Here is a 27,680-nt window from a genome sequence, read left to right as displayed (position 1 = left end):
GTAGTTCATTGATTTCATTCCCTCAGGAGCTCATTTATTTTTAATTTTATTAGGCTTTACATTAAAGCCAGTCTATTTCATGAAAGTGTAGGAACCTAGTCAAGTAAATTTGGAGAACCTATGAAGGATTGAATATAATTAATTGTTTTAACACATGTCATTAGCTAATTTCCTTAGTGAGAATTAATGTGAGTTTTCCTTGGACATCTCTTAATAACTAGAAGCTATGGTGATGTTCTATGATTTTCTTAGTAGGTATTTGGAGCTATGAAGAAAGCAGATTAAATATAGATCTTCCTAATTATAATACAACAATAGCTGGAATCATACTTTCTATTCAACTTTCATCCTTTCCTCCCATAATTCTATGTTATTACCAGTGAACATGACAGATTTGCATTAAGTGATGTCAATTTTATTGGATATAGGCTGATTAAAATAATGGGCCATTGTGATGGATGCATTAGTCAGAAATGGTGACTTTGAGTTTTGATTCTACCATTTGTCTCTATAACCAAGAGTAAGCTGCCTATTAAATCATATTAATTCTTGAAATCTTCCCAGCAAACATGCAAGCACAATGAAATGGTAAAATATTGTGAGATTCATTAATACATAATGTTTCTGGCAGACTTTGGTATTGATGGAGAATTGACTATTTTCCTCATATCTAAAATATCGAAATCTGAAATTAATCAGTGCACAGACCACAGCATTCTTGGGGGGAAAAAGCCAAATCAATTAAGTTGACTCATTTTATGTGGGTGAAAAGTCACAAGGATGATGTGACTTTGTCTTTCTGGTAATATCTGATGATATGTCAGATAAATACCATGGGATATAGAGGGCTTATGACTATGTTTGTTTGTTATTTAAATGATTTGTACTTCTAATTTTAATGAATTCAGCATTTTGCTAGAGATAGCAAGACAAAGCCATAAACAGGCATAGATCTTTTTCCTCCTCTAAAGGAAATAAGTGTTTAGTTCATATGGATATAGTTAGAGATTATTTAGGAAGGAGGTACAATTTTAAAACAAGTCACTAAGAATATTTTAGAAAATGTGCTTCTGAAAAGTTTCACATAAGACAGATACTTAACAACTGTCACTGACTTTTTTAGAAAGTGCAGATTTCTATACATATTCTTACAGTAGGAAAAACAAAGTAGTTACACATATCAGTAATTTTTTATGTATGCATGTATGTGTTATCTTTTCTGTAACATGAGGAGAAAGTCTCATTTTCCTATGTTAATGTTAATAGTAGTAGTACTTTATAACTTATGAGAACTTAATTTTATTGGAGTATACATTAATTTCCAAGGTGCTTACTCTTTTAAACACAAAAGCTCTCTTTTTAGACCTCTGTACTTACCCTATCTTTGAGACTTTTTTGATCAATTGCCTTTTAAAAAATTTGTTATAATCAGTTATACATGATAGTAGAATGCACTTTGACACATCATACATAAATGGATATAACTTCTCATTTTTCTGGTTATAAATGATATATGCCCAAAGTATAATAATGTTCGATTCATTCTACTATCCTTCTTCCCCCTATATTACCTCCCCTCCCTTCACTCCCTCTGCCTAATCCAAAGTACCTCTGTTCTTCACTACCACAACCCATCCCTCCTTGTTATGAATTAGCATCTGCATATTAGAGAAAATATTCATTCTTTGGTTCTTGGGATTGGCTTATTTCACTTAGCATTATATTTTCCAGCTCCATCCATTTACCAGCAAATGCCATAATTTCATTCTTCTTTAAGGCTGAGTAATATTGTGTATGTATACCACATTGTATTTATCCATTTATCTATTGAAGGACAGTTAGGTTGGTTCCATAGTTTAGCTTTTATGAGTTAAGCTGCTATAAACATTTTAAGTCCTTTAGGTATAAACCGAGGAGTAGGATCGATAGGTCAAATGGTGGTTCCATTCAAAGTTTTCTGAGGAATCTCCATACTCCTTTCCATAGTGGTTGTACCAGTTTGCATTCCCACCAGCAATGTCCCCACATCTTTGTCAACATTTATTCTTGCTTATATTCTTGATAATTGCCATTCTGACTGGCAATTATGAAGAATATAATAAGATGTAAGATGAAATCTTAGAATAATTTTGATTTGCATTTCTCTCATTTCTAGAGATGTTGAACATTTTTTCATATATTTGTTGATTGATTATATTTCTTCTTTTTTTTAATATTTATTTTTTAGTTTTTGGCGGACACAACATCTTTGTTTGTATGTGGTGCTGAGGATCGAACCCGGGCCGCACGCATGACAGGCGAGCGCGCTACTGCTTGAGCCACATCCCCAGCCCTATATTTCTTTTTTTGTGAAGTGTCTGTTCAGTACCTCAGAACATTTATTGATTTGGTTATTTGTTTTTTGGTTTTAGGGTTTTTTTGAGTTATTTATATATCGTGGAGATTAATGCTTTACCTGAGGTGCATGTGGTAAAGATTTTCTCCCATTCCAATTGCCTTTTAAGTGACATAAAAATCAATAAACTATATTCTTCAGTGAAATTTGTTTAAGAAGATAAATCATTTATTGTTTTCAAAGCTCTCGGAAGATAAAACACATAACCTAACTGCTCAAAGTTACTTTGCCAATATTGAAATGAATAAAACCATGTAATTGCCAGTCACTATTTGGTGTTCTTCAATTAATGCTTTCAGGCTTGTTTCATCAGAGTTGTTTGCACTATTCTAAGCAGTCCTGTTTGGTAGCCCCCATTTTTTTCCCTCTCAGTAACTTAGCTCCATTCCTTTATCTGAATATAAACAGTGATGAATAGCAATAAAGTGATTGTTCTAGAATGAAGAGGGAGAAGCAAGCTTTTCTTTATTTGAATATACATGAGGAAAATTGTGGGAGGAATTGCTTAACTTTTCCTGGCTCTACCATTGAGCTATTGCTATGGAGTTAAATAGGTTAACATTCAAAGTCAAGAATGCAAATGCCAAACCATTAAGGTAATGGTAAACTACAAATATAATGAAGTCATTATCACTTTTTCCAGGTTAGAAGGCACATTCCTTGTCCCTCTTTTGATTTGTACAACTCAAATGAGCACCAAAGAATGTTGCTTCCACCTTCCTAACAAGAATATTTCATGACTTGTCCAGAATACACAGTTAGTGGTCCCAGAGAAATTCCACCAGACAGTGCCATGCTTTGTCAGTCTGCTTCCATTTTTAAATTTATCCATTAAAATTAATCCAAGTGATTCACTTATATCATTTGGAAGCTAAGCTCACTTCAGGTGTTCTTGAGTTCTAGTTGAGGCAAGGCAGAATTATGAAGTAAACAGAGTTATCCTTTATCATTTATCTTCTCCCCTTTCAGCTACCATCTTCCTATCCTTTGTCTTAGTCTCAGGCTTTTAACTAGTAAATAATGAGATTCAGTAACACAAATTCAAGATAGCCCTAGAAAATATAATGAATCAATATTTTGGGTGACATTAACTCTGAACTAGAAGGAGGTCAAGATCATTATAACATGTAAAATTTGACTCAGTTTAAAAAAACAAAGAATGTCAGAAATAATTGACTAAGTTCTAGGACATAGAAAGTTACTAAAAGTCACAGAAATTGGAAAACATAAAGTATTAGTGCTTTCATTTATTTTCTTCCAGTGGATTGTTGATTCAGGCTTTTACATGGAACTCTGCTTCACAGAAAAGGATGTTCATGAAAATAGAGTATCTGAAATAATTCTGATTGATGCTAGAATGTCTTTTACTGAAGAGACTGTGTTTAAAAATAATAAGAAGGCAAATTTCCCCTTTTGTTACTTGAGAAATATGAAGTATGAAAATATGAATGTGATCATGAAAACTTGTTGGTGCTTGCTTAGTAGCAGTAGTACATGGTGTTTCCTCAGAGGCTTGATTTATATGAATAAATTAAAATTATTTTTCTTTTGATTGAACAAAATTAGAGTTTCAATACATAATATATACTATATCTTAATATGTTTTGTGCTGATTAGACAGCAGCTTGTTTTAATTAAAGAGTCATCTTGGTTTAGATAAAATAGACTTACTATAATGTGTTTGCATATTGAGTAGTAATGTCTGTGGTTTACAAGTCCAATATTCTGAGTTTGAATTCTGGCTTTTCAGCTTATTTGCTGTGCATTTTGATCAAATAACTTAACCTCTCATAGTCTCTTAGAGTTTGTGTGAGGTTAAAGTGATTAAAACAATGTTAGCTATAATTATTTATATTAAAAGAATAATTCATATATTATTGTTTAAAAATGCAAAGTAGTGAAATGGTTTCATTGGATCATACATCTTAAAGCTACCTAGGACCTCAAGGTATTTCAGATATGTTTGAAAGAGCCTTTTGCTTTTGGGAAGGTAAGATTTCATTATTTCTATTTTACAAAAGATTAGTGAAGCCAGGTAAAGTGACTTTACTAGGCTCAAACAGTACATAATGTGAGGATTTTTTTTCCTCTCAAATTGTGTTCTGATATATGGTACTACATTCCCCAAACCTTTATCTTTCCCAAAATCTTTTATATGTAGGTATATCTAGATAAAGATTAACATTTAGAACTAATTTTTGTTCTATTTTCTGTGTGGTTTCTTTCACGCAGAATCATGTTTTTGAAATTCATTCATATTTATAGATGCAGATCATCTCTACCTATTACACTATTTTGGTCATTGATGCAGATAATTAATATTTTTTACTGTATATGTATATATATTATTTGGGTTAAGTTTACACATTTCAGTCTCTTGTTAAAGGACAATTAGGTGGTTTCTAGATTTTGACCATATGAATAGTATTTCTAGAAACATCTTTTTATATGGTTTTTGGTCTAATATATACATGTAATTCTAATGAGTATATACCTAACATTGGAATTGTTAGGTTATAGGTTAAAGTTGTTTTACTCTGTGGCAAAACCATATTGCCAAACAGTCACCAACAACATATGAATATTCCAAGTTGTTCCACATACTCACTCACACTTGACATTTTTCATTTTAGCCTTTCTGATAAATGATGATGTTGGTACATGATATTACATTTATTTTAAATTTGTATTTCCACAATGACCAATTAAGATGAACACCTTTTCATGTACAGCCATGTATCACTAAATGACTGGGACATGTTCTGAGGAATGCATCATGTGGTGCTTTTGTTGTTGTGTGAATGTCAGAGTGTGTACTTACACAAACCTAGATGGTGTAGACTACTTCACGTGTAGGCCATGTAGCATATAAATATGTTATAGCCTATTCTACAGCCAAAATGAACACAGCAATGCAAGATTCAATCAAGTATATGATAAAATCATGCAGTCAAGAGATGGGATAGCCATCAGATGTATGAGGCTGCTGCTGATATAATACAACATTACTGTTCTATAGAAAACCTTTTTCATATATATATATATATATATATATATATATATATATATGGAGTACACTCTAAAATGGTAATAAAAGCATAGTACAGTGAATACACAAACCAGTAACATAGTCATTATCAAGTATTAGGCACTTGTACATGATTATATGTATTGCAGTTTTGTTCCATGGGCAACACTGTACGTTTGCTTACATCAGTATCACCACATTACATTATTACATTATCATAATTTTAATGTCACTAGGTAATGGAAACTTTTCAGCTCCATTATAATCTCAAGGATTACCATTGTATATCTGGTCCATCATTGACCTAAATATATGTAGCCCATGGCTATATTTATAGAAATTGTTTTCAATAACAGAAAATAAATGAATTTACTTTTGCAAAGAGAAATTTTCTTGCTTTTGAAGCGAGATTATAGTTTGGGAGGTTTAATTCTTTTATTTGTATATTTATATAAATGCTTCTGTCATATAAAATGAATAGTAATCTGGGGGTTATTAAAATACTGTCTTTCAAGTATTTGTGAATACTTAACAAGGGCATTATAACCTTATAAAACTGATTTGGAGGCTTTTGAACATGTATTCATGATTTTTGAACAAAAATCAATGGTATTAATTCACCAAGAATCTCTTTATTCTTAAAAAAGGGGGAAATATAATTTATATAATTTATTTAGGTTATATTAAAAAAGGAAATTATTTTGGAGCAAAGTAACCAATAAACAGCTGTCTCCGAAGTAATGCTGGAAACATAGGAAGTATCCATGATGGGTTGAGGTTCTCATGCATAAATATAATTACAAACTATTGGCATTGTAAAGACACAAAGGACCATTCGACCAGAATGCCAATACTGTGAGAGGGGAATTACACAATAATGAAAAAGGTAGAAATAGGAATAAAAAAAGAAGGTGTGATTTTCTAACATACTAGAGGCAGCATTTTTAGAATATTTCTTGAAAGCCTGTTGTTATTAAAGAATATTATGTTAAGAAACAAATATATATATATATATATATATATATATATATATATATATATATAGAAACAATTGAGTGAACTGAAAGGTTCAGTTCACTATAGTGTATAGTGTACCACTATACACATGGTAACTATGTGTATAGTGTTGTCTGAATTCAGTTTTGTCTCACTAAAAGCAGAATAATTTAGTATTTAAAAAGTATGTAATTAATCATAGGATTAGGACATTTTTCTAATTCTATAGGTATGTGTGAAAAAAGTGAGCCGATTCATTTGTGTATTACTTTGTTAAGATAATGAATCTATGATAGGGAGTACTTTACTAAAAACAATTAGCTAAGTTTTATGAAAGAGAGATTTCATCAAGATAATCCTGTGGTTTTCCAAATACTCTCATTAATTTTGTGCTTATATTTTTTTCATAAACTCTTCAAAAAAGCATTTGGCACACTGCTACCTTGTATATATTATACAAACTGACAAATGCCAGATCAGTGGAAAAATACTGAACTGGCAATATGTTAATAAACAAGAATAATTATAATGAGCAATATAATCTTCAGATCAATTACTATGAAACACCACATGATGCATTTTAATGATCTTTAGAAAAATATAAATCTCATGTTAATTAGTAAGTTTAAAGCAGAGCTGGGATGCCAGGAAAAGTTAGTGCAGAATCACAGGGTGATAATAATGTCACAGTGACTTAGCTGCCGTGTTTTTTATGTCAGATCTGAATAGTAGAAGCTGTTTAACTCTATTGTTCTTTCTTACTAATATTGCTATAGTATTTTCACCATTTTAAGTAAAAAGAATCCTTGCACATAATAAATTTTACAAACCATGCAAACAGGTGTAAACAAGATGGAAAAGTCTTCTTTATTCTCCCTCCCTCAAACTTCTAGTCCTTGTGAATCTTTCCTGAGGAATTTTATTGCATCCTCTCTCCTATAACTGTGCAGGGTTTTTACATGTTGTAAATGATATCATGCCTTTCTTGAATTTTCACCTTTATTAATAATATATACGTAAAATATATGTTGATATTTTTGTATCAATGAAAATCACTTTATATCATTCCTCTCTATAGTTTGTTCTGATTTTATTTCTTGTCTCTCAAGGGATATTTGGTTGCTTCCAATTTATTTTATTTTCCTCATGAGAAGCAATACTTCAGAATGTCTTCATACATAATCTTGATGCACTTTTATACAGCTTTATCTGTAGGGTAGATTGCTAAAAGTGAAGTTGCTGGGTCAAAGCCTATGGCACTTTAAATATTGCCAGCTCTTTCCAAATTATTCCACAAAACTATGGTCCTAGGTTTTTTTTTTTTTTCTATTTAGTGAGGGAGCACTAGGTGGCAGTGCTGAGGGAAACCTGAGAACAATACTTTTGTCTGTTTCACTGGGTCTTTTAGAAAGGGAATTAGAGGGAGTTTTTCTTTTTTTCCAAGCAACCTTGACAAGATAATGCCAATTCGTGGGAGATCCTGTAATAAAAGATAGTCTATGGAAGACTAAGCGTTCTTGTTTTACCACAAACATTGTTGTCTGGTATGCTTGAGGGAAATTATTGTTCAAATTAATTGCTGTTCCGCATCTTTGGTAAATTTCGTAGATGGCATAAGAATTTGTTGAATTCATGTTTTTTGAAAAGAAAGTAGTTTTCCAGAAGATGTAGCATCACATACTGCCCTGTGATTCTGAGGCATTGTGCTGTGCCTATTTAATCATGTTTTATTTTAATAGGAAGCGCTCTGCTTCTAGTTCTTCACTCTGAATTATAATTTCTCTTCATTATTAAAATCCTTGAATAAATGTATTTTGGGGACTTTATTATTTTTCATGCCCCATTAAATTTTCTCAAAAGGACTTCTTTGCCTATATAATGACATTGCTTAAATGGCTTAAAACTCTTCAGAAGAAAGCCTTATGCAAATCTGTCTGTAATAATAATTGTCAAACTGTCTCACACAGTTCTAGGGGACTAAAATGGGATTCTTTAGGTAATCAGAGGGTTAGTTCTTTTTAGTAGTGTAAGGTTTTGAAACTAATGTCAGGGATTTAGATTTGTACCAAACCAGAGTGATAATCTAGGCATCATTCATATGAGACTCAATTTAAGATGGAAGAAAAACACTTAGGCAGAGAATGCAGATTCTTATCTTCAATGTTGTTAGGTAATTGTTTTAAAAATGAACTTATTTTCTTCTCAAAAGCAATTGCACAAAATGGCATTTTGAAATCAGAACAGGGAAGTAAGTTATATGCAATTTAAAGCATTTTAGAAGTTGATTTTGGCAATTATGTGGAAAGTAGTAACTTAGGAAGACTAACTACATAACAAAATTAAATGGACATGGCAGTGCCAGGTGGAGAATAAAGTAAAAGCAGCCTCCATCCCCAACAAATAGTCCAGCTGCACTGAACTCGACACTGGATATCTTAAATTCTATTTGTTGCTTCTGTCTTTCTGTGCATATTACAGATTTTATAAAATTACTATAGAATGCAGATTTTATAAAATTATATAAAATGAAGTGAGAGAAGCATAATGATATAATAGTTCAGCATAAGGAAAGAAGAGAAAAAAATTATCTTTTTTCAGTTAAGAGATAGTTGCAATGGGGTACAATATGGGCACATTCCTCTATATGTGAAAGTTGATCCCAAACTCCAGAGTATTTAACCATAAAAAATATACATGAAAGAAAATGAAATTCCTTTGAAAAGTTGTTACTGGAGTTGGTTGTGTTAAGAATGGAGCTGCATCCAGCTCTTAAAAGTGTTAAGTTGGTAAAATATCTATTCATCAGAATGGCAGATGCAATCCCACTCCAAGTTCACATTATATATTCTACCCACATTGTATACATTTATATGTAGACTTTACTTCTAAATGACAGCAGTTTCTGTCTGCAATCCCTTTACCCCAGTTGTTGCAATATCTCTATTAAGGACCTCGCTATGTCATCTCTGAAGTATAAGCAGATATAGGACCACATTAGGTTTTAGGATTTGAGGCTCAGACCTTGGAGATTTGGGTTGTTTTATACTTTAGTTATATTACAGGTATAAAATAATTTTTGGTTTGCCTTCATAATGATCTTCATTTTATTTCTTTTGAGTGATTAAGAAATGTTTTACAAATATCACGCAACAAACTCAGCAACTCAGAAGGGGAATTTTCAGTCCATGAAGCTCAATAGACAATATAAAGATATACTATCTATGATTTTACCTGTTGGCAAGTGATGTCAGTGATCCATGACACATACATTGGGAATTTTGATGAGACCTGAATGTTTTTTTATCAGAAAAGATATAATGCCTGAATGCAGAAACACATTACTTAGCTTAATGCTTCTCAAATTTTAATGGGAATGTGTATCACATAGGGATCTTGTTAAAATCAAAATTCTCATTCAGATTTCTGGGGTGGGGCCTGAGAGTTTTAATTTCTAACCATCTTACAGTTGATGCCAATACTGCCCATACATGTAATGTACTTTGATTAGCTAAAACTTAGCTTAGTGAGTATGTTTTCTGACCATCTGTAATCTCAAGGTAGTTTGTACTCCCCTCTCTTTTTAGTTTCAAACATGCAGTAATGTCTTAGGATATGTATCTTAGAATATATGCTTTGAGTTGACATTTTGTAAGTATTTTCTGAGTATGAGAATATAACATGAATCATCCCTCTTGCCTCTCATAATGGCTCCCAATTTATGTTTGAAGAAACTGAAGCTGACTTTCTTTGCCCAAGATAACCTAGCCAGTAAAATGGTAGCACCACAATTTAAACACATGAAATGTTTCCTGTATACTGCTTCATATGATGTATAACATATTTCATTAGTGAAAATAGAAAATCAGTTGGAATGGAAAAATGAAAGTTTGAGATGTTTTGAAAACAGCAAGGATCATGTGTTTGGAGGGTGCTATGGTCTAAACATGATTTGCCCCTCTGAAACTCATATAGCAGTTTAGTTCCTATTTTGAAATATTAAGAAATTAGAAACTGTATCTGACTATGATGTTTAGAGGTGAGACCTTTGGGACGTGATTAGGATTACATAATATTACTAGCTTTATAAGAAGAGATTCTAGAAGACACATGTGTGCTCCCTGTCTCTTGTCATGTGATGTCCTCTGCCATCTTTGGACTTTGCCATCAAGAAGGCCATAACTAGTTGGGCATAGTGACACACACCTGTAATCCCAGTGGCTTGGGAGCCTGAGGTAGGAGGATCACAAGTTCAAGGTCAGCCTCAGCAATTTAGTGAGGCCCTAAGCAATTTAGTGAGTCCTTGTCTCAAAATTAAAAAAATGTAAAGGGTTGGGGGTGTGGTTCAGTGCTTAAGCACCCCTGAGTTCAATCCACAGTAACAAAAATAAATAAACAAATAAATAAATAAATAAGAAGAAACCATAATCAGATATAGCCCTTTGAATTTGGACTTTCAGAACTGTAAACCCAAAACTCTTTTTGTTAAAATTTACTCAGTCTTTAGTATTATTAACAACAGAAAATAGACTAATACAAAGTATATGCAAGTACTTAAGAAATACAAATTTATAAAACTAATTTCTATATAACTTATAAAAGGATAGAAAAATCAAATATAAACCCTACAGTATTCATCATTAAAATGAAGTACTGATGTCTATTAGAGGAAGTATAGCTTTTCATTAATTTGTAGTTTCTCCTATATAGGAATAGAAACTAATTCTGCTAGTTTAGGAAAATAGCTTTCAAAGGAAAATATCTTCTGGCTGGATTTTTGTTGGTTTTTGGTAACAAAAAGGACAAGGAAAACATATTGAATTAAAAATTAAAAGTGTCAAAAAGTCCAGCTCTACATTGATTATTCGCTGGAATCTTTGAATATGAGTGATCATGAATTCTTTTTTGGTTCCAAAATCACTTAATTTTTTTCTTTGTATTTTTATTATGTGTCTGTTTCTAAATACTTGCAGAATAATTCACATTTGTCTGATTTTTACAGACCTTTATTGACTTATTATTCTTGCATAGAATATATAATTTTAATTTGTTGGTTCTGTAAGATGGACTGTCTCTTTACTAAATTAAACTGTTCTAATCTGCCTTGTAACTATTAGTGCCCCATATACACTCTGATTTTCTGTTTTTATTGTAGGCCTTGTAAGAATAAAATTAATAAAAACAAAGCAGTATGACAAAACTTGATAACAATGAGTTTTGCACAAGTTAAAGTTCCCTTATTTTTTCACAAAAAAATTCTTCCATTAGTTTATGCTCCTAGAATAGTGCTCTGCCCCTCATAGTCTTGGGGTCATTTTAGACATAGTTATCACAAAGCAGTTAGGGAGCCTGCTCAAAGGCACCTTGTGATGGTAAAACAGTATGGGCAGATGGCCCTTCATAGTCTATTGATTTTTATTCAAAGTATTCAGGTCTTTTAAACTGGTTTCAGGCCTTCATAGTTTACTGTAGAATCATTGTAAGAAAAGTGAACCATGAGCCTTTATTCCCCTGAGTCCTCATTGTTAGCTTTGGGAAGCTGATTCTTTATTATGCTTGAACAGAGGAAAAATGCAATGGGGCTGCACATTCTTTTCACACTATTTCATGGGTATGCATCATGTTTTTAAACCAATAAAAAAACTGAACTTTCCTCATTACAATTAGGACATCTCAGAGCACTATTAAGAATTTCCCATTTATATTTATGCTTGCAGTTCACCTTCTGCGTTTCTCAGGCCCTGATTCTCAGTAAGGTCACTTTTATTTGTTGGTTGGGAAGAACAGAGGGGGTGGGCTAGCACAGAACAAGATGGACATTGTACTTGTTCACTGATTTATTTAATCTATTAATGTCCTTTTAGACCACAGATCTTAAAAGCTTAGGGACTTAGAGCTGGGGGAGACAATCTATAAAATGTGAAGTGGGATGTAAGAATTGGATTAACTGTCTTGGCTGAGGTTTCCATATGCCCAGGAATCAATTTAGGAGTTGGGCGAGAGCTTGGAATCATTCTAGAAATAATAGTATGGGATGATAAAGGTGATATCAAATATCTTACATTGCATCTCTTGTCTATAATTTTCATTCATTTGAAAAATAGCTACTAAGCACTTCCTATGAATTGGGGTCTTTTAGATACTGAGGATACAGTGGTAATCAAAATAAAATTTCTCTTTATCCTTAGAGATCTAATAAGCAAGGGAGAAAGACATCAATTGTATAATGATCAAGTATGCAGTGCAAAAGTGCAATATTAGGATGTTGATAAAGATCCTGTAATAAGTGAAATTGGACCAATAGGGAGACCAGGGAAAGTATTTCTGAGAAAATGATGCTGGAATTGAGATATGATGAACAAATGGAATTAAACTAGTGGAAAGGTAAAAGAAGAAATGTAGGTCAAGAGAACTGAAACAGTAACATTACTGTATAGGGAGGTGGCATGTTGTGAAAGGAGGCTAGGGTACCTGGTGTGCAGTCATACAATGAGAAGCAGCTGGGGAAGAAGAAAGTAGTCCGATTCAAGAGTTTATTTTTTATCCTAAGGGTTTCAGATGCACATTACATATTTTAAGTAAGACTTTTTTTTTCAGGTATCCAGGAAAAACTAATAGTGGCTTCATTAGGTGGAAGAGGTGCAAAGTGGTCAGAGACTGGATATATTTTGGAGGCTGAGCCAATAGGATTTTCTAAGTGTTGGGGATGGGCACAAGCAAAAGAAAAGTTGAAGATGATTCCAAGGTATTTGAATCAAGGAAGTAGAGGGACAGAATTGCTACCCCATGAGATGCAAATGTTGCTAAATGAGCTGGATTTGGGACTGTGGCTGAGAACAAGAGTTCTATTTAGATATGTATACGAGGAATTTTAGCTATTAAGTGTAAATGTAGTGCAAATAGTTAAATACATGAGTCTGGGACAAAGTTCTTAATGGACATAAAATTCTGGACAGTTGAATTTTTTAATGTTTTTTTGGCAATTTGTATTTGGTTTTTTGAATTAATTTTTCATGTGCATTATCTACTTTAAATTCAGTTATTTGTATTTTTACTTATTGATTTGTAAGAGTTCATTTAAAAAAAATTCACCTAATATATTATAAAAACATAGGTTTATGTTGTTGGGTCATGTCTTTAGTTCAACAAGGTTTTTTAAAAATGATATAATTGAATCTTTCTGTCTTTTCCTAGTAGTTTTACATTTAGTGGTATCATATTTTTAAAAGAAAATATTTACCTTTGAACTTTTATCATGCCCCCTTTTTCATTTTAAATTTGAATAATGTAGGTTTTATTTTAGTGTGTATACATGAGATATTAAATGTAGTTAACATTTTTGTCAAATAAGTTAACCAATAATTCCTGTACCATTTGTTAAACTATCCCTTTCTTTACCAATTAACATGACCTTTATTTACATACTTATATGTGTTTGAGTCTGTTTCTAGATTTGCATCTTAATGTATTTCTCTCATACTGATTTTACAGTACTTTAATCATTGTGTCTTACTAGTATGAGTTGTTCAGAAGAGTCAAACTGCCATCATTCTTCCTGGCAAAATTTTCTTTGCATTATTTTCCTATCTATGTGTCCAGATGATTTTTATATATCTTGAGAATTATCTGTCCCTGAATAGCTTTAAAAGCTAAGTCACATGTATATATGATTCTGATATGTTTTTAAGCTACTTCTTTCATTGATACCACAAGAAATTTTTGTTTCATTAGTGAAAAAATTCTCATGATTTCAGATTTGAAATATTTCAGAAGTGTAGTAGTTTGGGGTATTGACAAGTTCTAGGCTTTAGCAGTAGAAATGGAATGAATAAGTGGTGAGAAAATGAAATTAATAGTATATAAGGAGGTAAGAAGTCAAGCAAGTTTCCATTGTGGTATTGAACACATTTTCCAATGGGCAGTGTTTCCCAAGACAAATCCCAGCTTTGGTTGGAAACAGATTATTTTTAGTTCCAAATTCCCTAGTGACTCTGAGGAGGAGTAGTAGTCGGTTGTCATCAACATCAAAGGACGTTGTTTTCTTCTCTTAGGATGAAAGAGTGGTATTTCCTGGTTCATCCATACATGTGGTGAGAGAAATAAACAATCTAAGTAAGATGGTTTCAGAGAAAGGAACATTATCTTCACTGAAAATTCAACTTTCAGTTAGAGCAGGGAGGTTAAGGTTAAGGAGACATTTTGTGAGGTGTTAGATTATAGAAGATGCACATAGACAGTGATTAAGATGGAAGATTGGAAACTACATCAGCTGGCTTTGGATGTATAGCAAAACATTCCCAAATTAAATAGCCTGAAAATGGTTTGGCATATTGGATATTTGAAATGAGTGCAGTGGGGATTTTGTTTGTTTTGGTTTGGGTTTTGGTCTGTTTTTTTTTTTAATTTTGTTTTAATTAGTTACACATGACAGTACAATGACCTTGACATATCATACATTTGAATAAGATGGGATATAATTTCTCATTTTTCTGAGTGTACAGATTGCAGAATCACATTGGTCATGCAGTCACGATTGGTCTGGCTTTGATTTATCTAGTCTTGACTGAGTTTGTTTATGCATTTGTAGTTAGCTAGTGGGTCACTTTAGCTGGTTGGTTTATGATGGTTTCATTTTTGAGGCTGAAGTGTCTAGAACCTCTTTGCAAAGAGACTAGAGCTTCTTTGCATGGCTTAATAATATGGAAGTTGAAAATCTGCTTGCAAAGCCCCTTGAGTAATAGGCTTGGAACTTGAACATTGATACGTCTAACATATTCTATCGGCCAAATCAAGTCAGAAGTACTTGTAAAGTCACATTGATAGGAACACAGAACCAGGGAAGGAAAAACTTATAGTCATTTCTAGAATTTTCTATGACCTGGGAGGATGATTCATGGGGAGAAGAAAGTCAGAGTGGTATGAGGATGAAAGCAGGAATGATATGTCTGGGAAACACTTTCAATTTGGCCAAGAGTGGCAAGAGATGAATTATGGTGGGCTTCATTGATCTCAGTGTCTTAATTCTTACTCTGGGACTATTTCAGAACTAGTGTAGGCTGTGTTCTCACATACTATCAAGAGTCTGGTGGAAGTAATTGTCAATCACCATGCCTAAAGCCAACCACGGGTGAAGAAACAAATGGTAGATTAGAGATATGAAAGTCTACTTTTTGGACAGTGTTTCAGATAGAACAGAATAGAAATGTGGTATGGTACCTTTAAAGAACACTAGACCAAAAATGCAGGGGCCAGAAGTGGTTAACTCCTAGGATTCAATCTCAAAGCAGAAATTGCAGTGATAGTGAATGGCAGATAAGGAGTGAGGTCTCTGAGAAAATTCTAACTCAACTTCATATTGAAAGCTAATTTGAGTTTATATTTATTTATATTTAATGGATTAGGTTATTGTGTTTTATAGAAGGTAGTGGTTACATCAGTTTGTAGTCCCTCCAGCAAATGTATGAGTGTACCTTTTCCCCTACATCCTCGCCAACTTTTATTGTTAATTGTATTCTTGATAATTGCCATTCTCACTGGAGAGCTGCAGTGTAGTTTCTTTTCTTTTGCGTCATCTTTTTTTTTTTTGGGGGGGGGGGGGACCAGGGATTGAATCCAGGGGCACTTAACCACTAAGCCATATTTCCATATCTCCCACCCTTTTTAATATTTATTTAGAGACAGGATCTCACTGAGATGCTTAAGCCCTATCTAAGAGTTCATGAAGCTGGCTTTGAACTTGCAATCCTCTTGCCTCAGTCTCCTGAGCTACTGGGATTACTGGTGTTTGCCACTACTTCTGACTTCAGTGCAGTTTAAATTTGTATTTCTCTAATTGCTAGAGATGTTGAACATTTTTTCATATGTTTGTTGACCATTTGTATATATTTATATATTACGAAGTGCCTGTTCAGTCCCTTTGTCCATTTATTGGTTGGGCTATTTATATTTTTTGTGTTAAGTTTTTTTGAGTTCTTTATATTAATGCTCTCTCTGAGGTGCAGGTGGCAAAGATCTTCTCCCATTCTGTAAGCTCTCTCTTCATATTCCCTTTGCTGTGACGAGGCTTTTTAATTTGATATCATCTCGTTTATTGATTCTTGATTTTACTTCTTGTGTTTTGGGAGTCTTATTGAGGAAGTCAGTTCCTGAGACAACATGATGGCAAGTTGGGCCTATTTCTTCCTTTTTTTTTTTTTTCCAATGGTGCTGGGGATTGAACCCAAGGCCTTGTGCATGTAAAGCAAGCACTCAAGCACTCTACCAACTGAGATATATCCCCAGCCCCATGGGTCTACATTTTCTTCTAGTAGATACAGGGTTTCCTGGTCAAATGCCTAGGTCTTTAATCCACTATTGGTTGAGTTTTTGTATGGGGTGAGAAATAAGTGTTCATATGAATTTTAATTTATCTCAGCACCAATAGACTTAAAAGACAAGAACTACATGGTTATCTTAATAGATGCAGAAAAAAGCATTTGATAAAATTCATGCTCAAAACATTAGAAAACTAGGGGTAGTAGGAACAGACCTCAGCATTATAAAATCTATATATGCTAAACCCAAGGTCAACATCAGTCTAAGTGGAGAAAAATTGAAAGCATTCACTCTAAAAAGTGGAACAAGGATGCCCTCTTCACCACTCCTATTCAATGTAGACCTTGAAAACCTAGCCAGAGCAATTAGACAAAAGAAAGAAATTAAAGGGATATGAAGGAAAAGAAATTATCCCTATTTGCCTATGACATGATTCTATATTTAGAAGACCAAAAACTCCACCAGAAAGCTTCTTGAACTCATAAAAAACTCAAAGTAGCAGGATATAAAATTAATACCCATGAATCAGTTGTGTTCCTACACATTAGTGATGAATCAATTGAAAGAGAAATCAGGAAAACTATCCCATTCACAATAGTCTCAAAAAAAAAAAATCTTGGGAATCAGTCTAACTAAAGAGGTGAAAGACCTCTACAGTGAAAACTAAAGAACACTAAAAAAGAAATTGAAGAAGACTTTAGAAGATGGAAAGATCTCCCATGTTTTTGGATAGGCAGAATTAATTTTGTCAAAATGACCATGCTATCAAAACTACTATACAGATTTAATGCAATTCTTATTAAAATTCCAATGATATTCTTCCTAGAAATAGAAAAAGCAGTCATAAAATTTATTTGGAAAAATAAGAGGCCTAGAATAGCCAAAACAATCCTTAGAGAGAAAAATGATACAGGAGGTCTCACAATACCAGACCTTAAACTATACTACAGAACTATAGTAACAAAAATGGCATGGTAGTGACACAAAAACAGATATGAGGACTAATGGAATGGAATAGAAATCACAGAAACCCACCCATATAAATACATTATCTAATACGAGACACAGGTGCCATAAACATACATTGTAGAAAAGATAGCCTCGTTAAACTTTTCAGAACTAGGCTGAAAACACATCTCATTATGGCTTTTTCTTTGTTGGAAGACTTCTAGTTGCTGATTAAATCTTGTTGTTTGGTATTAGTCTGTTTATGTTTTCTATCTCTTCATTGTTCAGTTTTCATAGTTTTTAATGTGTGTAGAAATTTGTCAATATCATCTGGAAAATCTCTTTTATTGGAGTGTAATTTTCAAAGTACTTTCCAATGATCCTCTGTATTTTGGAAGTGTCTGTTAATATTTACCTTTTCATCTGAAATTTTATTGATTTCAGTCTACTTTCTCTTTCTTTTGGTCAGCTTGGTTATGGGTCTATCAATCTTCTTTATCTCTTCAAAGAACTAATCCTTTGTTGCATTTATCTTTTGTATTATTCTATTATTCTCAGTTTTATTAATTTTGGCTCTGATCTTAATTAATTGCTATCTTCTACTGATTTGGAATTAGTTTCTTCTGACTTTTCTATGGCCTTGAGGTGTAACATTAGATTATTTGATTAGAATTTTTTTAAAACATTAGTACTCAATTCTATAAGTTTTCCTCTTAGAACTACCTTCATAGTCTTCCAGACATTTCAATATGTTGTATCTGTGTTCTCATTTGTATCTGAGAATTTTTTTATTTCTCTCCTGATCTCTTTTATAACCCATTTCTCATTTAAAAGCTTATTATTCAATCTCCATGTGTTAAAATGTTTTGTTTTTTATTTTGTTATTGATTTCTAATTTCATTTCACCATGATCTGATGGGATACAAGGAATTATCTCTATTATTTGTATTTATTAAGACTTACTTTGGTTCTAAAATATGGTCTATTTTGGAGAAGATTCCATGTGCAGCTGAGAATAATGCACATTTGATTGTTGATGTCTGTTAGGTACATTTGATTGATAGTATTTGTTTGTTCTGAATAGTCTTTGCTTAGTTTATATCTGTATGATCTATCTATTGATGAGTTAGGCATATTGAAATCACTCGGTATTATTGTTTTGGGGTCTATTTGATTATTCATATTGAGTAGGGTGTGTTTGCTGTAGGTAGGTGCACTGATGTTTGGGGGCATAAATATTTACAATCATTTTACCTTGTTACTGGGTAACTTCCTTAATTAGTATGAAATGATATTCTTTATCCCTTCTGATGAATTTTATTTTGAAATCTACTTTGTCTGATATGAGAGTAGCTTTTCCTGTTTGCTTTGTATCTCATTTTGCATGATATACCTTTTTCCATCCTTTCATCTTCAACTTGTAGATATCTTTGCCGGTAAGGTAAGTTTCTTTTAAACAACATATGCTTGGATCTTGTTTTCTGTTTTTTAATATTTCTGTTTTTATAATACACTACTTTTTTTAAAAAAAAGAATTTAACCTTTATTTTTTATTATTTATATATGACAGCAGAATGCATTATAATTCTTATTACATATATAGAGCACAATTTTTCATATCTCTGAGTGTATACATAGTATATTCACACCAATTCATGTCCTCATACCTGTACTTTGGATAATAATAATCATCACATTCCACCATCATTAATTATCCAAACCCCACTCCCTTCCCCTCCAACTCCTCTGCCATATCTAGAGTTTGTCTATTCCTCCCATGCTCTCTCTCCCTATCCCATTATGAATCAGCCTCCTTATATCAAAGAAAATATTCAGCATTTGTTTATTTGGGATTCACTAATTTCACTTAGCATTATTTTCTCTAACTCCATCCATTTACCTGCAAATGCCATGATTTTGTTCTCTTTTATTGCTGAGTAAAATTCCATTGTGTATATATGTCACATTTTTTTTTATCCATTCATCTACTGAAGAACATTTAGGTTGGTTCCACAGTTTAGCTATTATGAATTGTGCTGCTATAAACATTGATGTGGCTGTGTCCCTGTAGTTTGCTGTTTTTAAGTCCTTTGGGTATAGATAGAGGAGAGGGTCAGCTGGGTCAAATGGTGGTTCCATTCCCCATTTTCCAAGAAATCTCCATACTGCTTTCCATATTGGCTGCACCTATTTGCAGTCTCACCAGCATGCAAAAAGAAACAATCTGTGAGGTGAATAGAGAGCCTACATCTTGGGAGCAAATCTTTACCCCTCACACATCAGTTAGAGCACTAATCATGAGGGTATATAAAGAACTCAAAAAGCTAAACACCAAAAAAACAAATAACCCAATCAATAAATGGGCCACGGACCTGAAGAGACACTTCTCAAAAGATGATGTATAATCAATCAACAAATACATGAAAAAATGTTCATCATCGCTAGCAATTAGAGAAATGCAAATCAAAACCACTCAAAGATTTCATGGCAATCCAGTCAGAATGGCAGCTATTATGCATACAAACAACAATAAGTGTTGACAAGATGCCGGAGGGGGAAAAAGGTACACTCATACACTGTTTATTTGTTTTTATGTGGTGCTAAGGATCAAACCTAGAGCCTCAACCGCCCTAAGCAAGTGCTCTACCACTAAGCCACAACCCTAGTCTCTGGATCTTGTTTTTCTATCCATTAGACCAATCTATATCTTTGGAGAATTTAGACTGTTTACTTTAAGTATTATTGTAGAGAGTTTTTTTTTAATTTCCTACCATTTTGGTTTATTTCTAATATTCAGTTCAGACATGATTCTCCTGTAGTTAACTATTCTTCTAGTGACATTCATTCATGTGGTGGCTCTGATATTTATTTTTTATTTCTTCTATGTGGAATATTTCATTTAGTATGTTTTATAGTGCTGACATAGTGGTTATGAATTCTTTTAGGTTCTGCCTATCATGGAAGGCAGAATCAAATTCTGCTTGAACACATTTTATCTTTCAGAGCTTGATATTTATTATTATAACTTCTCCTGGCTTTCAGGGTCTGGACTGAGAAATCAATAGAAATTCTAATTGACTTACCTCTAAATATGACTTGCCATTTTTGCCTTGCAGCTTTTAAAATTCTATTATTGTTCTTCATATTAAAGGATTTTAATTATAATGTGTCTTAGGACCTCATTTGATATTCCCTATTTAGGATTTTTAATGCCTCTTGTATTTGGATTTCCATCTTACTCCTGAAAGTTCAAAAATTTTTTGATGTTATTTCATTGAAAAGTTCTGCATTCCTTTAGTTTATATTTTGGTGCCTTCTGGTTATGACCTCTTCATGTATTTTTCTTCATTGTCCAAATATTTTCAAGTTTGTATATTTGGTTTTCAAGGCCTGAGAATCTATTTTCCATTTGGTCCATTCTTTCAACTGAATTTTTAATTTGAATTATCTATTCTTTAGTTTCTAGTATTTCTGTTTGGTTTCATTTCAAAAATGTTCTCTTTTTATTGAAATGATCTTTTACTTTCTGTATTTTCTAAGCTCAAAATGAACTTTTTGACTATGAACTTTTTCTCTATTTATTATTCTTTTTTAAATCAGATATTCCTGCACTGTGAGATCAGTTGTTGAAGCATTTTGGGTTGTTTGGGGTAGCTTTTTTTCTGGAATCTTAACATAATTTGCAAATCTACTCATCTGTTGGAATGGTTATCTCATCTACTTTTATGCAAGGAACTAGTTAGTAGGCTTATTTCTCTTAAATGCCCCATGGTTGGTAAATATCCAAGTATTGATATTCTCACTTGTATTCAACACCACTTTGACAGAAAATACTAAACCCTATTTAATTATTTCAGAGAAATTAGATGTACTAAGAAACCATAGGAGGGGGGAAATCTTATTGAAAATGTTCTCCAGTGTTCCTATAATCCACATGTAAATTTGTAGTAATTGTTTTGAATGGGTTGAGAAATTAGTTCTTAAAGATAGTAAAAGTACTATTACATTAGGAGTTGAAAGGAGAGGAGAGCAATAAATGGACAGACAGAAGAAAAAAGAAAGAGAAAAGAGAAAAATACGAACTAATATAGAAAGAAGAATAAATGGGGGGCTGTAGAAGCAGGAGTAGGCAATGCAAGATGTTAAAGAGAAAGTAAGAGGAGCAAATATAAAGCTAAGCTAGAAGACAAAGATAGAATGATTCCAGTCAATTCTTTAAAACATTAGAAAACATACAACCAATTGAATTGAGGTCTGCAATATAAAATTTTAAAGAAATATGTATCAATTCAGTATGAAAAGGGATATCTATAAGATTAAAACTGACATTAGAACTATTCATGCTATTCAGTGCCAAAGTGGGGAGATTTTTTGCTGAGTCATGCTGATTTAGATTTCATCAGAATTTGGGGTCTTTAGAAGATGCCCAGTACTCTATGGCTTTTCCTCTAAGTTTCTGTGGGTGTGGAAGTAGTGATTGTACCCACTTACCTCTGATACAATTCCCGGAGGCCCCTCCAATCTTTGGTATGTACTCGTACCTACTAGATTTCTAGTGGGCCAGAGGAGGTGGTCCCTAATTGTTGGTGATTAGCAGCCAGGTTACTTCCTATTAGGGGGTGCAGTTTTTTTGTGCCCTTCTGAAGAAAAGCTCCACACATTTAGCATTGTCAAATCCAGTGTGGGCTCCCCTGAGTATATTTTGGAGGGTATGGGGTGTGGCAGTCTAGTTAGAGGTATTGTAGTTTGGTTGATGCGGCACTGTGTGGCCTGTGGGGGAGGTAGGAGTGTTATCCCCTTTGGAGTGCACATGTCAGTGGGCTCGTGTCTGGGCATGCTGGGCAGTGCTAGTGTCTGTGGAATGTACCTCTGTAAGTACCTCTGCTGTTGTGTATACATGAGGTTTTCTGATGGCTGCTGGAGGTTATCCTCATGAAATGCCTCTGTGAGTCTGTGAATCTGAGTGAGAATTGAGTTAAGTGTCAACTATGGGATTCAAAGATGTGGATCCTCCTAGAGCTGCCAGGGCACAGGTGCTACTTCCCTGGTTGCTATGGTTTTCTCTCTAGCTGGTTCTTATTAGTCAGATCAGAGGGCCAAGTATGAGTGTTTGGAGGGTGTTGCTAGCTGCTTTTGTTGGGTTTAGGGTTTAGGGATGTCTGTGACTGCTATGGAATGCTGAGAGCTGGTTCCCCTCTTCTGGAGCTTTTTTGTAGTGGCTCTGTCTAAGGGCTGTTGGCTCTTTGTAACTATGGAACCTGTGAATGCAAGCTCTCTGGGCAGTCTGTTACACAAAAGCCTCCACCCTGTGTGTTGAAAATGTCCAGGATTTTACCCAACCCCATGACTGGGATAGGATGTCTGTTGGCTTGTCTTCTTCTGAGCTACTGCAGCTGGTGACTCTGAATCACTGAACACCTGCTTCCCTCCACTGGGACTTCTTTGTAGTGGCCCTATATAAGTGCTTGGTGGCTACCTGCAACTGTGGGTGCAGATTCTATGTGGCAGGGAGAAACTGTATTAATTTCTTCTAGGGACCCTGCTAGCCATGGACTCTACAAAATGGCTGCCCTGCCCAGCACAGATTTTTGCCCACAACTTGGACTGTACCCTCTGATTTTTTTCACTATCTTGTTGTTTCTGTCTCATTTTAACTGGGTCTGCTTTTCTTTCCAACTATTGTTAAGGAAGAAACAATAAAAAAAAATTTCTTATGGGATTTTTCTCTTTCTCTCTTTCTTACCCCTCCCTTGAGTTAGGGTTCAAGGTCAAGGAATCTTTGCTTGTTTTCTGTTCTGATAACCAAATTTCAATTCCCTCCAAGTCTCAAGATGACCAGTACTGAGTTTTAGAGTGTTTATTATGTCACATACCTCTCTGCTTAGCTGTTCTTTCACTGCTTTGTCTGCAGGCTCTAGAGGAGTGTAGGACTATTGCCTGGATTCCCTCTGCCATTTTATGTGACTCCTGAACTAGTTTTTGTAACTTTAGATGAATAACACTTTGAAAGATGGAAATTTGTCCTAGAAATTTCATGCCAAAGGAATAGCATGAAACCAAAATTTATTCATTAGGACTTTTTATTCATTAGGAATAAATCTAAAAGAAATATTCATTAGGAATAAATTAGATACAGACACTCTACCAATGACATTTAAAGCCCTAGACCTGGGATGGAAAACTGGCAACAAGCAAACCTTTGCAATACTAGGTAGCTTATATTTACTGAATACTTTGTGTGTACCAGCTCTTATATCAACCACTTTATATACACTTATCACATATATTACATATATTATATCATTGAATCCCTAAAACAGTCCTATAAGGTAAAAGTTATTACTATTATCTGAAGAAACAGTGTGCACATTTTAAGTAGTGCATGCAAGGTCAACACAGGCAAGTTCCAGTTACTATTCAAGTACATTTGCCAACCTATTCACTGTTCCCTAAAATACCTTATAATTTATCAACTCCATGTTTTGTTTTGGTGTACTTTGAACCACACCGAACATATCATAAATGATAAAAGCAGAAAAGGAAAAGAGAGTAGTGGAAAAACAGAACTCATCCAACCATTCATCCTACAAATAACACTGTGCCTCCATGTTTCATGCAGCAGTCTAAGGGCAGGGGACAAGGAAGGGCATAAAAGTGATAGAAATTTTCCAAGTCTCTGCCCTGAGTAGAGTTTTCTGTCTGTGGGGAGACAGCAATAAACACTAATTAAATTATAATCCTGTGACGTTGAAAGTATTAGGAGAAAAGGAAAAAATCAGGAGAAAAGATGTGGAAGTAACATTTGAAATGAGACCTGAACTAAGTGACAGACCCATCTATATGTCTATTTGGGAGATGGAAAGGAAGAATTGTTTAAAAAATAAGGCAATAATGTTTTATAGTGTATATAATTTTAGAATTATAGACTCAAAAGGAGACACAGGACCAATATGAAATGCTCTCTTGGCTATATACATATAGATACTTAATATAATTATCAGTTCATGCTTTTGTATTTTACAGATTTGCTTCCTGAGAATTAATTTGAAATGAAATATGTGCACAAATTGTGTAGCTAAATAGTTGATTTTTATAAGGAAGATAAAGTATGCTTCAAATTTCCAACAAAATGTATGTGAAATGTAGTTATCTAGATGCTCAGATGCTTTCAGCATGGGCCAGTATTCTCTTGAAGCCATCAGTATCTCTGTCTAAAACAGAATATAAAAAATAAAATACAATTGAGTGGGAAAAAATCTAAATTGGTCCATGGATGTCTTTAAAAATGACTTGTCTCAACTCCAAACAGTATTTATTAATATGTATCTTATTTCTTCCTTTCCCCTTTCACTTACTCATTAATTATATTTTAGCTTCTATTAGCCTGTCTTTCATCCCTTAATGACCCCAATTTTCTAATTGGTTTTCTTTGACTTACATAGAAGCATGCTTAAGCATTCAGTGACTTCTTTATAAAATGTTGAAGTCATTTAATCTTCTATGGGAGTCTCTTTTAGGAACTATGTTTGGCTTTCTAACATTTGGACTAAAGTCTGTTGCCAAATCCTGTTATTTTTCCTCCTGTCAATAGTTGTTTAGGGAGAACCCAAATATCTTCTTAAATACTATCTACTCTTTTATAATTATTATAATTTTGATATTGACTCACTTTTAGGAATGCAGTATTTTAATCAAATCAACTGATTTAACTGCATTTATAATCTGTTATTTTCCTCTTTTGAATATAAAATGTTTTAGTGGCTTGCTCTCAGGTCACTTATATCTGAATGTGTGTTGTGTATTCAAGACTGAATGTATAGAAACATAATAGATATAGTTTTGCCTGAAAGCTTTGATTAGCCCAGTAGTCTTTGGCTATATGGCACCTAGAATGATGGCATTCCAGAAAAGAACGATTCTTTACAGTGACCAATGATCACTTCAGTCTAGTGAGTTTTTTGGTAGTGTCTGATTATTCTATTTTCTATTAATGCAGTTTAGCCTTGATAATCTACATCTCTTCATAGAATAAACTGTTTTTAAAAGTTGCTTGATGTTGCTTTGTTATGCAGTATGAAATATGAAAGCATACAGGCTTTAAAAAGCCCCTAGAATTTCTTGTTTCCTCTCAGTGAATCCTTCAGCATTAATGTAGTAGAATATAGCTAAAATAACTACCTTCTTATAAATGTCTTAAAATAATTTGTCCTAACATGTAATTTAAAAATTTCCTTTCTTATCTATAAACTCTATGAGGTAATTATGGGCTTCTCTGAACACCATAAACTTTAGAGACCATAAACATACCTCCCCTTTTAATTTGACCTTTAGCGGTGTGTAAGTTAACAGTATTTTATTTTAAAAAACTGTAAAAGGAAAAAAAAAATTCTGCTACGTGGCTTTCCCTTTAAAGAATGAACCAACCTCCTGTGTAGGAGAGGATTTTCCTGCATATTGCAGAGCTTGGTATATATGTTCTCTTGATATACCAATGTTCTGTATCTATGTGTGTATGTCTGGGTTATATACTTGCAACAATTTTTCATTCTTTTCTTCCTTCCATTTTTCTGGTCTTTATGGTTTACATAGTTTCTTTACCACCTTTTGCAGTGCTAATCTTTTTGCTTGAGAACACTTTTTACCATTTCTTGTTTTGTACACTCACCAACTGAGAGGGTTGATGTAATAGACAAGGTAGTGTTCTTCTTGCATATTGGTCATGTCTTTTCTCCTCCTTCTCCTCCTCCTCCTTTTTTGGGGGGCATTATTTATCCTTCTTCATAATTCAGTTTGGAATGATGGCAACACCTCTCCTCCTCTCAGCTCACAGTATGCTGTTGATTTAAGAATGCCCTCCTTAGACCCCTCGTCTTTCTTGCTTTGATGAGTACTTGTCTCATAGTTTGTGTTAACTAAGCATAATGGCATCTTGAAAGTGCAAGTAATAATCTCAAAATGACAACAGATTTTTACTTTCTCTTCTGAGGAGGTGAAGCAATAGTTTCATCTATGGGAGATAGAAATCTTAAAAGAAATAGCATGTGTGCGCAAAAAGAGGTGTCATCTGACACTTACTTCAACACTGCAGTACTTTTCCATGTGTGTTACATATGTCCAAGCTAAGAAAAGCCAGGAAGAAAGAAAAATGGTAAAAACTATATTAAAATTGAATCAGAAAAAAATAATAGAGCAATTTACATTCTTTCTTCTGTGTATAAGTATACTTCAGAAAAATAGTAAGGAAATATAGTGGGAAATGATGATAACACTGAAGAATATGGAATGTGTGTAATAAATAATTTTTAAAGGAGCTGACACCACATTTTTTTAAATCTTCTCACCAGTACAGTAGCTCCTGCTGTACAGAATTCCCCAGGGAAATTTTTTGCTGTTTTCTTTTAGCTAAACCTGTTGAGAGAAATTGAACTGAAGGTATAGGCAGCTTTAAAAGGGTCATTACCTGCCAATCGTTAATTCAAACCCTTATCTGTGGTAACAAAATATCATCCTTAGTCCTTTCAGACTCATCTTTTTGTTGAATGGAATGATTTCATCATGCAAGGGTAATGTAGCTTGAGTAATATTAATTTAATTTTGAGATCTCTGTTTGTATTTGAACTATTTTGTCTTTTATTATCTCCAAATTATTTATGAGTGTGGGCAAATTTACCATAATACAATTCCCCCAAAGAGGAGTAATATTAACTTTAATCATTGTTTTGGTTTCTTCCTCTATCTTGGCTAGACTTTAATAGTCCCACTTTGGCATTTGATTTTATAGCTGAATACTTAATTTGGAAAGTTGATCTTAAATTCTGATTGTTTTAATTTGGTAAATGGATAGGTCTTTTATACTGTCCAAATTTGAAGAATTTGGTTTGTGTAAGCCAAAGAAGCTGCCTGGCAGTTTCCAATCTTATTCAATAAGCAAGTGTGCTCTGTTTAATTATGGTGTCATGGAAAAAAAGCATTTCTCAGCACTCAGTCTTTTACATTATTCCC

General features: G+C 33.5%; 1 protein-coding gene across 2 annotated transcripts in view; it reads left to right on the top strand.

Annotated features, from left to right (window-relative positions):
• NELL2 (neural EGFL like 2) overlaps positions 1 to 27,680 on the top strand; it is a gene marked incomplete at its 5' end in the record, with an annotated part of 362,215 nt that overhangs the window by 121,956 nt on the left and 212,579 nt on the right. The gene's annotated exons all lie outside the window — the stretch shown is intronic.

The sequence above is a fragment of the Spermophilus citellus genome, assembly GCF_964194105.1.
Source record: "Spermophilus citellus genome assembly, chromosome: 10".
Classification (NCBI taxonomy): Eukaryota; Metazoa; Chordata; class Mammalia; order Rodentia; family Sciuridae; genus Spermophilus; species Spermophilus citellus.
Note: the sequence above shows the minus strand (reverse complement) of the source record. Positions and strands in the feature narration are given on the sequence as shown.